The following is a 13,679-nucleotide window of genomic DNA, read 5'->3' as shown; positions in this document are numbered from 1 at the left end:
TATGATGTAGGTGCTATTATTATCATTGTCATTTTATAGACATGAAGACCACAGGCACAACAGGGTGAAGTAACTTGCCCATTTCACGCAGCTAGTAAATTCAGGAGCAGGGATTTAAAAAAAAAATTGATCTCTTGATATGGCAATCTCAATCTTTGTTTCTGGCTGCAACCACTTTTGCCTGGTGCTGGGTGATTTTTACTCCAGTACTTGCTAGGAAAATGTATGGTACATATTTGTTTAAAAAATAAACAGACAGGCACACATACACAGCTTCTTCATAAGAAGGAATGAACTGTAACTTTTTGTCTGCTACCTGCCAGGTCGTATTTCGAGCAGAGTGGGACCTGGTCCTAACTTGAGCCACCCATGATTCAGATTGTGCCACAAACATAATTTTTAATTTTTCTGGTGACCTGTTTAACCCTCCTAAGAATTAGGAAAACTAAGTTCATGAGCTTAAAATTTAAATGTATAAAAAGCAGAGAAACAAAATAAACTGGCTTCTCAATTGTAAACCCCAAAGAAAGTATAGAATCATCAATGGTGGTGTTTTGATAGTCAAGGTCAAAGAATTCATTTCCTTTTTCAGAATGAACCACTTTTACTGTGTCAGACTTTATAGCCTGCTGTATAATTTATGTACTTCCCCAATGTTGGACGCTCTTGGAAATTCAGTGAAATTGCTCTAGGAAACCATAATCATCGATTTATCTGAAATTTGGATCTTCCTCTTGGGATTATGTTTAATGCCCCCTTTTATAACTTCAACCTTCTATGTGACATCTGAGCAATGGAAATTTTCCCCTAATGCAATATTAAGATTACAGATCCAAATTGTGTTGATTTGTAGCAAAATGGCAGCTATTTGTTGACTTTTTAAACTGTCCTTGTCTTAGATTGTGTGTTCCAATTAAGGGTAAGGAATAACTTGCTGAAATGTCTATTCCTTCTGAATTTTGGAAAATATATTACAACAAAAAACAATTCCAGATGGTAGGCACTTCCTGTTTTGTACCAAATTTGAAAGTTTAATAAGAAGTCTTTTGGGGCATTGAATTCCAAGCTCCCCAATTGTGAAAGCCAACACAGGTAAAGTTGCTGTTTAGTAAGTGAACATAGCTTAGGAATTCGAGAACTAACATGTCTTGAGCACTTATTGTGTCTCAGGAATTATGCTATTGCTTTATATGTATTTTATCATTTAATCCTCAAACCAATCCTATGAGGCAGTTACTAATCACCCCATTTGATGGATAGTTACTAATCACCCCATTTGATGGATAAAGAAAGCGATATTCTTAGACTTTGAATATTTTGTCTAAGTGCTCATTTAAGTAATGCCTAGGGCTGAGGTGCAAATAGGATTTTGTCTTGTGAAATGTGTGCTGCTTCCACCAAACAGTGCTCTTTATGAGTCAGAAGACCTGAATTTGTTTGTTCATTAATTTATTCCACAATTTTTTTTTTCCTGAGCACTTACTACGGTACTCTAGTCCCTGGCGATTCAATGTGTTCAGGATAGAATTTTGGCTGTTCTGAAATCATGCCTTTCAAGATGAAAGTAGGAGAGACAGGTGTCTCTCCAGGGGAGATGATACACAAAACACAAAAGAATGGATCAACAGATGAATAAATAAATAAAAATTTCATGATAAACTTTTTCATAAAAATAAAAGAAAAAATGTGATACAAGAATGTGGAGATCAATTTTAGATTTGATGGTCAGGGAGGGGCTTATTGAACAGATGCCACTTTAGGTGAGATTTGAATGATCACAAGAGCAGCTACCTGGGAGAAGAGCTTCCAGGTAGAAGACATAGCTATACAAAAGGCCATAAAGAGAAAATAATTATGTGAGAAAATAATTATGTAGGAAAATGCAAGGAGGCCAGTGTGGTGGAGCACGTCCTGAGCAAGGGAAAGCAGGGAAGAGATGGATGATTAGGGATGTGGAGCTCAGCTCTTATAGAGCCTTGTTGGCCAAAAGAAGACATGTAGATTTTTTAGGTGTTATGGGAAACCCTGGAAGGGTTTTAAGCAGAGGATTTATAGGATTTGTTTATTTTTGAAATTCAAATATGGATTAAAGGGGGGAAATGCAGAAACAGGAGAAGCTGTTAGGAAGTTAAATTGACAATAGCAGGTGAAACTTGTAAGTGCCTGCCACAGGTTGTTGGTGGAGATGAGAAGTGGATCCTTCAAAATGAGCCCCGGAGACAGAGCCCTCAAGACTGGCCATGCTGCTGAATGAGTTGCAGAAGAAATGATGACCTTCCACTGATAATTAGTGTCTCTGGAGGTTGACCTTGCCCTGATAAAAGTGAAGCTAACTTGGTTGAGTTGTAAGTCTGAGTTTCAAAGCAACCTGTGGTAAAATAGGGCAGGGAGGAGAAGATTCCATTCACATGATAGCAGATACGCTTTATAACATATACCAAGAGAAGAGCGACTGTGTTAATGAGAGAAAACAAAGCCATCTGAATAAATAGACACACCTTGCTTTTTCTGAAAGAAATAATTTACATGAATTATAAGGTTATCAGTTCTTTTCAAACCATTCTAATAGTGTAACATAATACTAACTATAATACCTTTATTCTTTCTTTTTTTTTTTTTAGAAACAGAGTAAATTCTTAAATGTATTTAAATGAATAGACAGTTGGTAATGATGAAAGGAAAATTGCCCTCCAAGACATTAAATGGCTTATAAAGAAAGCTATAGTGACTAAAACCGGTAATAGTGCCATGGAACTCAGGATAAAAATCTATGGAATAGAGCAATAATTCTAGAAATACGGCTGTGGATATAGCTCAATAGGTAGAGTACTTGCCTTGCATGCAGAAGGCCCTGGGTTCAATCCCCAGCATCACATAAAAAAAAAAAGAAATAAGCATAAGCACATATAAAAGTTTGGTTTTAAATAAAGATTCCCTTTACCAGATGAAGTATAAAAAATGTGGTATATATTTATTATGGAATATTACTCAGCCTTAAAGAAGAATGAAATTATGGCATTTGTCACTAAATGGATGAAGCTGGATAATATCATGCTAAGGGAAATAATCCAATCCCCACAAACCAAAGGATGAATGTTTTCTCTGATATGAGGATTCTAATTCACAATGGAGGAAGGTGCTAAGGAAGAACAGAATTACTTTTAGTTTAGGTAAAGGGGAGCAAAGAGAGGGGAGTGAGTATGGGTGTAGGAAGGGTAGTAGAATGTATCAGATATTATATCCTATGTACATATATAACTATATGACTGGTGGGATTCTACATTATGTATAACCAGAAGCATGAGAAATTATACTCCTTTATATATGATGTATCAAAGTGTACTCTACCATCAGGTATAACTACCATCATGTATAACTTTTAAAATAAATTAAAAAATTAAAAAATTAATATGTGATTTTGAATAAATTATGAGTTGATAAATTGTTTAGTGAATGTTGTTGTGACATTGAATTTTATAAATTGTAGCAACTAGAGTACATTTGATGCCAAGAAATGTGCATAAATTAAGCATTAATATACAAAAAATATACTTGGAAGGGCAGAAAGAAAAACTTTTCTACAAATAAATATTTCTATAACCTCTAAGTGGAGATTCTTTAAAATATGGTATCAATAAAAGAAACCAATAAAGAAAATAAAAATTTAAGTGCTCTTCAATTAAAAAATTTAAAAATTAAAAATGAGTGAAAAAATTGAGACACATATATGACACATTATTTGGGGAAATAATTATTACATAATAAGCTCTGAAAGAAAACTGAAATGTAGACATGAGTGGGGATTTCACAAAAGAAATATACAAAGGCCAAAAAAATACATAAAACATGTTCTGCCCCTGTAATAATTAAGGGAGAGAAAATAAAACAACAATGGAATTTTATCATTTTCTCTTTCAAATTGACAAAGATGATAAAATGCAAAAATCTAATATCGATAACAGTGTGGTTAAAAGAGCTATTTAATACAATGGTGACAGGGCCAGTTATGTACACTTCCTCTAGCAATATGGCCATATTCGAAAAAAATGTATGTTTTATTGCTAAGAGTTTATCCTAAAGAGAGAAAAACGTATATAAGAATCCAGCTATTAAATCTTTATCACAGCTATCTAAGACCCAAGAACTATATTCCATGCTTTTATAATTGTGCCAAAATGAATTCTAATATTATGTATAACAAAAAGAACCAACAAAAATTTGCATTTAAAAAATATAATTGCTATATTTGAAACTTATGTTAAAACAAAACAAAAAAGCCCAAAATAAAAACCCAAGGACTATTAACATAGAGTTAACATTCTCCTTATAGAGTATGAAGAATCCTGCAAACTAGACATTAAATATGATATGGTAAAAGTATATTAACTGATGTGAAAAGACCTCTACCATGTATTCTAAATGAAAACAGAAAGCTTAAACCACAGTATGTTAAGCATGAACTCTACCTTCTTTTTTGTTAAATGTGGACATGTGTAGAATATAAGTTTGTGGAAGAGGTTTTGTAAAGCTTTCTGTGAAAGAGTAGGGTAATAGTTGGTTTTGCTTTCCCATGTATCTAATTAAAAAAAAAATATATATATATATCATTAACATCTTTGAAAGTGTGAGCACTAGGAAAAAAAAAGTTGGGACTCTAAATTCAGATGGATAGGCTAGGTACTCTGGTGACAGGGAAGTTAACTAATCTAACTGCAAGCTTTCACCTATAGATGAATACAATAATGAAAACACCTACCAGGTAGATGACTATGTTAAAATAATGCATAAAAATGTACAGCATCCTTTTCCTATGTCCATAAGACATAAGACATAAGACTCTTATCTCTCTTTACTGTTGATATTTTATTATAGTAAAAATCTATTTTAAAGGGGGATTGGGAACTGGTGCAGTGGTGCATGCCTGTAATTTCAGTGGCTTGGAAGGCTGAGGCAGGAGGATGGCTAGTTCAAAGCCAGCCTCAGCAAAAGTAAAGCACTAAGCAACTCAGTGAGAACTTGTCTGTAGATAAAATATAATATAGGGCTGGGGATGTGGCTCCGTGGCTGATTGCCTCTGAATTTAATCCCTGGTACACCTCTCCCCTCCTCCCCAAAAAAGAGGGATTGAATCTAAAATTCATCAAGTACTAGAAAAATAGCTATCCTTTCCTCTCCATGGAGGGTCAGGCCGAGTAGGTTCTATTTCTTTTTTCTTGCCTGTGTTCTTTGGTTGCACAACACGAGTTCCCAACATCCAGGGCAAGGCAGTCACCACTTTGGCAGGATTATTAAACCATCCTGATGTGACTCTCTTTGGATGCAATTCTTGAGAATCTCTCATGCTCTACGGTTTCAGTTGATCAACTGTGAAATGATTTGATTTTGAAGGAGAAAAATAGCCTGGGAATAGCACCTGAAAACACTCTGAATGTTTCCCTCCTTGATGGCTAAGCAAGCTAGAGTGTATGGAAGCAATACTGAGCTGTTAAAGGTTTGGTTTGGTTCAAAGGGTTTGGGGTACAAAGAGTGCACATGATTCTTCCTGAAATATATCCTAAAATGGATGGGGACCCATCTGCGGGTTGTTTATTCCTGGTCATGCCATGCATGTTTCAAGAAATAATATTTTCCAAAGTGATGCCTCTTAATATTTTCAGACACACACATATAATTATCTGGGGTTGAAGGTGAGGAGGAAGGATTAAACATGTCTCAGATGAGTGTCTAATTATTGTCATTAGAATCTTGCTCCCTGATAGCTCTTCTCTTCCTCAGTTTCTTCTTCCGCCACCTCATCTGAAAAGCCAATTCATTGGCTGTCATCAATTTTTCATCCAAGAATAGGTAGACTTAATGGTCATAGCAGAGGGCTCCATCTGCAATTTTTTCCCCCGCATTTTTGTTGTATTTAAGTGCATTTTTCATTTGAAGGTTTCAGGGAACATGGTGGTAATGAGTCATAGCACCCTTTTGTCTACTTGAGGGATACCACCAGAATTTTTCTATCTACTCTATTATGCTATAAGCTAAGAAAGTGGGTGAATCCCTGGGGCTTACCCCCAGTGTGGATTTTTTTTCCCATCAAGCATTCATTTGAGTCACAATAGAGGAGCTGGGGCCAGTAAGATAAATGCAGGCTGACAAGTGGCTTATTTGACTTAATATGGAAAAATAGAAAATAATGGGAACTAGGTCAAAAATAGCAAAAAGGATTAGGACCTAAATGGAGACAGGTTTCCAGACAATGAAGGGAAGGGGATCTGGCAGTAATAGTGTCTATAAATCCCAACCCACCAGCTTCATGTCTGGTAGTAATTAGGAGACGAGAAGAATACTGCGAGGCCTTGACGGAGGACGAGAGCAGAAAGGAGAGAGGGTCAAAAGGCTCTGTGGAGCTGATGGCTTCACAGGATGAGGAGGACTTGCAGGAGGCAGGCCCTCAAGTTGGACAAGAGAGCAGAGGGGTCTCTAGTCTCCGTGAAGGTGCAGAAGGCTGACATGTAGGAAAGGAGCAGAGACGGGGTGGTAAGTAGAGGGAATGGGGAGGGAGGAGACTTTCTATTATGAGGACTTGCTGGTGCCACCAACCAGGACTTCCTCAGGTACTCTCGTTTGCCTCCTGTGGGCCTGTGGGCCTCTGGTCACTGCTAGTTTACTCCCATCTCTTTGAAACCAGATTCCAGGAAGGGGTAAGGTCCTTCTATTGCTTGGCCCCTACATCCTCCTTCACATCCTCATCAGCCTTCTGCCTCCCTCGGAGGCCAAGCATGCTCAGACATGACAGGATCTTGGACTTGAGCACTGGCTCTCCAAGGCTTGCCAGTCTCTTCTATTATTTAATCAGGACACATACCAGCTGGGTTTAAGAGTGCAGCTGGATGCCTTTCAAGGTTCATCTGAGCTTTGGCTGCAGTGTACTTCTTGGTGTGTTAGTCTACATTAAGGCTGCCTGTTCGTGCTGAGAAGTTGAGCAGGATCCTTTTCCTTGTGCTCAGTAGAACACCATGTGTGAGGAGGTGTCCGGTCAATGCTCTGTGGTAGTTGGGACTGCTGCAGAAGCAGAGGAATGGGTGTACAGAAAGAACCAAAGGCTCAAATGGGCATACTGAGCTCTGGAATCTGAATTCAAATGTGGCGTTTCCTTAGCATTTGAAACCAACACAATATCCCAGGTGGATGGGAAAAGCAGTCCATAAGGAGCCTTTGTGATTTAGCTCTCAGCATGGTTGGGTCAAAGCTCTGAGACCTCTTGACATTTGTTATGGTTTAGATATGAAGTGTCCCCAAAAGCTCATGTGTGGGTCATTGCAAAAGAATTTAGAGGTGATATGATTGGATTATGAGAGCCTTAAAGTAACCAGTGTTTTGTTCCACTGATTGGGATTAACTGGTTGTTAACTAAAGGCAGGTAGGATGTGGCTGGAGGAGGTGGGTCACTGGGGGCATGTCTTTGAGGGTTTATATTTTGTCCTTGTTATATTTTGTCCCTGTTCTTCCCTTTTGTCCACTCTCTTCCACCAACTTTAACACCATAATGTTCTGCCTCACTCCAAGGTCCCAAGAATGGAGTTGGCCTTCTATGGACTGAGACCTCAAGCCATGAGCCCCCAAATAAACTTTTCCTCTTCTAATTGTGCTTGTCATATCTTTTGGTCATAGCAGAAAAACAAACAAACAAACAAACAAAAAACCCACTAAAACAAGGTATAAGAGAAATTCAAATGGCTGAGCTTAGCATACTAAGGCAGGGAATCACCTCTGTGGGTTACCTGATTATGCTCACAGTGTCCTCTACTAGGGAGGACCTAGGCATTGGGCTGTGAATGTCCTGTTGTGGCATTTCCTTAACATTTAAAACCAACACAAGAGAGTTAAGTCTCTTTCATGGACATTGTCCTTTGATATATTTTCATGATAGCTTGATGCTCAGTTATCGAACATTCTGAGATTTCTTTCATATTTATCTTTCAGGAAACTTCCTAGCTCCCAAAATTTACTCATGCAAGCTCGGTTATCCTCTTGAAAATGAAAGTTAATTCATTCAATCAGAAAGTGGCACGTTCTGGGGCAAGGAGAGAAGCAATTGTGGAAAAACCGGATCTAAATTCTTACCTTCTTGTGGGTGATCAGAGGAAACACAAAATTTATAGGTTATTATACATATAGTAAAATTGAGGGTAATAAGTGCTAAGTAAAAGGAAAACAAGAGTGGATTTAGGGATTGTTGGGGAAGAGTTGAATTCGATTGTTTTAAAATACGCAGGTGTTTGGCAATACACAGACATAATTTTGAATGTCTGGGTGATTATTTTCTGTGATATGGTAGATATTCAACTCATATGAATAAGAATATTCTCTGATTTGCATAGCATATTGAATTTTTCAAAGTACTTTTATAATTTCTACAGACTGTGCCTCTACCAATATCATGTAGATAAGGAATATGCTACATTTGGACATGCATTCAAACTTTATTAAATTTAGTCTTTACAAGGCTTTGAGATGACTTGTGGAACAAATACTCCATTCCACATTGGGAATGACTGATAGTGCATGGAATCAAGCATTGCTGCAGGAAACCAAAGAGTGATGTCTCCCCAGTGGCCTGGTGGTCTCTTAGAAGCTCTGGTTTACGGAGTTGTTGTTGAGCACATTAGTACATCCCTTTTCTATTACGCTGCCTTGGACATTTAAGAGAATAGTCCCATTCTTCCTTGGTGTATGTATAGTGTGTAGTGAAAAGAAGCCCTTGCAGACCATCACAGTCACACATATAGGGACATTCCACAGTACCTGTCACATCCAGGCTCTTGAACCCCTCTCCAACTCAGCTGTACATTTCTCCTTGGTGGTTCAGCCTCCCATCAGATTCAGCTTGTCTAAATGAAGCTCATCCTTCTCCACTTGCCCCAGCCAATCTGATGTCTCCTTTTGAATATTAAGTCTTTGAGGATTCTTCAACCTCCCTCCACTTTAGAAATCTCTCCAGTTTTTCCTGTGTTGTCTTTATTTGCCTCTGGGCCAATGCAGGACTTGGAAACTTTGTATATATGTCTGAACAATTGTGATCATCACTTGTGATCATAGGTCACCTCAATTTCAACTTCAAAGTTCTTCCTGTTGAACTTTCATCCTCTGTCGGCATCAACCTGATGCTCTAACCAGACCAGTCGGAAGGTGCCTGGCAGACTTACATTTTCTGTGCACTCTGTTTACCACCCCTCCCACTAACCCTTAATTAAAATAGGATTGCCTGATAAAATATGAAACTCTCAGTTAAACAGGAATTTCAGACAAGTGAGCATGTTTTTTACTTACTAGTATTTCTCAAACATTGCATAGAACATAATTATGCTAAACAACAACAATAAAATGATTCACTGTTTTATCTATAATTCAAATTCAATTAGGCATACTGTATTGTAATTTGCTAATCAGGCAATCTTCCTCCATGAAGTCCTTGCTTCCTATCCTGTCCTTTCAAGACCTTAGTCTTGGCCTCTGTGGAAGGTCTAAAGCACTTATCCACAGCCCTGAATCTTCTTACAAGTGCATGGAGTATAACTAGTAAATTAAAAACTAGACTTGTTTTTATTCTTTATTTCAGCTATTATGAAAAAGTTCCTATGCTCTGGGAATGGTGTAAGACAGTGTGAACACAAAGATAAAATATGGTCCTTGTTCCCATGAAACATCTAGTGCAGCAGTCCACCACCCCTGAAGTACACAATGACAAGGTAGCTTCTAGTAGCCACTGATGTTCACTATTTTTGCTAAAGTAGACTTCTTGCAGGAGCTTGCACTTGAAGGGGGACTAGGCATGGAAGAAGCAGGAGGATAGTCTTTGTGGGGAGAGAGAGAGAAAGATGTACAAAGGACCAGATGAGTGAGAGATCATGGAATGATCAGGATATTCAAAGTTCCTTGTTGCTTGAGGGGGATTGCATAAGACATGCGGTGTTCTGTCTGGAGATCTGGTCATTAAACATTTACCAGCACAGTGCTGAAGATAAGGTTTGAAAAGTGGACAGAAACCAAAATATGAAGATTTTATATGTCAGGTATAGGAGACTGAGTTTTATCCTAAAGGCCATAGTAAATGGATGACAACTATATTGTGCTTTAGTGTGGAGAACTATTGGCCCCTTTAAAGTAGTGGCATGCTCAGATTTATATTCGGAAAGATAGCTCAGAAAGGATTTAGGATGAGATTGGCAGCAGGGTGACCAATTGAGAGGCAGTTGTATTGATTCACACTGGGAATGTGGTGGCCGGGGCAACACATTCAAGAGGTGCTAAGGGAATAAAATTAAGAGGATCCAGTGGCCAAATTGAATAAGCAGGGAACAAAGAGGGAGACATGTACATTTCTGGCTTGGGCAACTGTAGAGATGTCAGAAACATCCATCATGTTATAGGAAGATCAGCAGGCATCAGGCGTGAGGATTATGAGATCTGTCTAAACTTGTTTCATCTTACATTTTGTATGCAATATACATATACATATTTATATAGTTTGTTTGATTTGTTTTTGTTTTGGTAGCAGGGATTGAACCTAGGGGTGCTTAACTAGATCATTTTAACCAATGTGGGTACTTTGGTTCCATTTAACCTGTGACCATGCTTCACAAAGTCACCTCACTAAATAGGGACTTGAGGCCCACGCTAAGCTGGTGAGCAGCTGTAAGCCATATTGTCCACAGAGTTGAGTGTGGCAGGAACTTTGAGCTGGGACCCAATTTCCACCCAGAGATGTGCTTCTCCTCTGAAGGAAGTTAAACACCCGAGTTGACCTGGCCCCCTTCTGGGAGGCAGGCCCACATCTCACATTTGACAGCAGGAGGTTATGGGGCAGCAGGGTGATGACCTGGTCCTTGGAAACCTGCCCTTTCTCTCTGCAGAACTGTGTAAATCCTTCAAGAGGGAGCAAGTAATTCCCTTAGGATCAAGAGAGCCCTCTGCATTCTTGAAATACATGAAGGCAAAATGTACAGGGATTTCTGAGAAAAGTCAATGTGGTGTAAGCATGATCCCTGGGTGTTACTATGCAGCAGAGAGGATTTTTTTTCCCCTCCCCTGAATGCTGTTCTTTGCTCTCAAGTTAACTCATGCACTGGATTCAGTCCAAGTACATTTTGTTTCTTGATTTCCAGCCAGCCTTCTCTCAGTTGTGGTGCATTCTCTTCTCCACTCTCGCGATCCCCCCATCCTCTTCTGTCTTTTTAGGATCATTGCAACTTTTCCATGTGACTTAAATGATTCTGAGGAAAACCCACCATCTTAGGTAGGGCTTCCACCAGAGTGAGGCGGCAGGGACTCCTCTGTGAATGGCCAGCCCCTCCCTCTGCACTGGCCTGCAAGGCCAGGCTCCTCTGCAGGCAGCTGAAGCAGAACGCATTTGAACTCTGCCCCTGGCCAAATGCTTTCCAGATGTGTAAACCCCAGCCTCCCGCTGTCCCCTGACTGTAGCCCTGCCAACATACATCTGCAGATTCCTAGTGCACAGGAAACTTGAAAGGGTATCTTTTACAACATCTGCTGTCTTTTCCCAGCTCTTCCTCTCTGCCTTCTCAGACTTTGCCCTATATTTCATCTCCTCCCTTAAACAAACCCATTAAAGAATCACCATACGCCTCCTCTTGGCTCACACGGACGGGCCAGCTCATCTGTCTCACCTCAGAGCCTGTTCTTGGCTATAGGGACAGTGAACCACAGTACCACTAGAATCGCTAAGGAAGATTTTGCACTCCCTGGAAGAGAAAAGGACCTTTTTTTTTTTTTTTCTTTTTCCTTCATTGGGTTGGAGCCAATCTGCAAGCTGAAAAGAGAGGCTTGGCTATGAGAAGCTCAGAGCAGAACTCTACAGATGAAAACGCCGGTCTTTCTGAAGTTTTCCTACTGTACATCCGTAAGAGAAGATGAGCTGTTACTGGTAGAGAGAACCTTTCTCCCTGGATGTTCAGTTTCTTGGGACAAACGAGGTGAACTTTTGGAAGGCTGGAAGTATTTATGCACAGAATGAGTTCCTTGACTCTCCTCATCCCCCAATGCATGGAGCCCATCAAGCTAAGATGTCAGAAAAGGACCTTTTTAGGATGTAATTCAAAAGATGGAGAAAAGACCCAAGGACCCTTTTGGCACAATAGAGCAGAAGAGTTTTATTGAGGCATTCACTCTCGTGGGGAAACTATTTGATTGCTGTGCAAATACATGCTTTGACCTTCATTCTGCCATATGTCCATAGAGACTCTAAACTCTGTATGACTCCCTCCCAGGGGACATGGAATGGAGCCAAGTGACAAACTCTGGGAGAGAGAAGAAGATGCATTGAGGAGGGGAGCAGAGTGTAATGGGCCTCAGTTCTGGGGACCGAGAGAGGAACAGTTAGAGGTGAGAAGTCCACCCCTACCAGAGTCCTATGTCCTAGAAACCCAGGCCTAATTGGGAGACAGCAGAGTGTCTGGGTTAAAACTGCTCCTAAGTGCCCACCCATGGTGAGGCCAATGTGGCTTGAAATTGTCACATCCTCTTGAATGAAGGCCATTATAAGTGGATGCTTTAGTATCCCCAAGCACTTCAATTTGGGCTCTCATAAGAAGTCCTAAGGCTTTGCTAGGCTATTGCTATTGTAGCCTCCCTGCTAAAAAGGAAAAAAAGGAAAGTGAAAAATATATCACCCCTTGCACTTCAAGTTTTAGAAAACCCAGGAGAGGAGCTGGAGCTGGATTTGGAATCTTCCCTTTACCCAATGCTTCCCTTATAGCCCCGCCACCCAAGGCCATAGGCACACCCCTGTAGCCACAGCAGTAACTTTCTAAAGAGGAGACAAATCTGTACCTTTTATATATGAGAGAGGGTGGGTGAAGGGTAACCAAATCTTTTCCTTCTGCATGAGAATTTAACCTTTGGTTGGCCGTGCAACTCTGTTGTTCTGGAAATCTCTTCAAAGTGGAAAACAAATGACATTTCCAGGCAGCAAGGCTGATGATAATAAGAACCTGGGTAAAATCTAAATTGCATCTAGATTAGAAGGAACTATAAGTGAACCATAAATATTGGCTGGGGCCAGGTGTGGTAGCACAGGCCTGTAATCTCATTGACTTGGGAGGCTGAGGCAGGAGTATTGCAAGTTTGAGGCCAGCCTCAGCAATAAGTTGCTGAGAACCTATCTCAAAATACAGTTTTAAAAAGGGCTGGGAATATAGCTCACTGGTAAAGTGCCCCTGGGTTCAGTCCCTAGAACAATAAAATGAACACACTGCTGGAGATGCTCTGCTTTGGGCTTTCCTGATGATGGATCCTTTGACTACAGTGCTCCTGGGTGATGAAAACTATATATAGAAAGTTGTCCAGGAGCTATTATCTCCCTTGGGAGTGAGCATTTTGAATGTCAGGCTAGCTCCCACATCTACCCAATCAGGAACTCGATCCTTCCTACCTGAGTTGCCTCTGGGGAGGCAGTTGATATGGAAATCAAGGTGTATGTGCATACCTGGTCCTGGGGTTTGCCAGATTCTAAGCTTGTTGCAGATGTTCATCTCTACTTCTTGGGATTGTATGATCCCTCCACTTGAATAACTTTCTTCTAACCAATAGAACATGGCAATAAAAAGATAGGAAGTATCTGACAAACCTCTTGGCAAATCTATTGGCGGTCACAAAGAAGCCCACTTGAATCT

This window comes from Ictidomys tridecemlineatus, chromosome 1 (assembly GCF_052094955.1).
Source record: "Ictidomys tridecemlineatus isolate mIctTri1 chromosome 1, mIctTri1.hap1, whole genome shotgun sequence".
NCBI lineage: Eukaryota > Metazoa > Chordata > Mammalia > Rodentia > Sciuridae > Ictidomys > Ictidomys tridecemlineatus.
Note: the sequence above shows the minus strand (reverse complement) of the source record.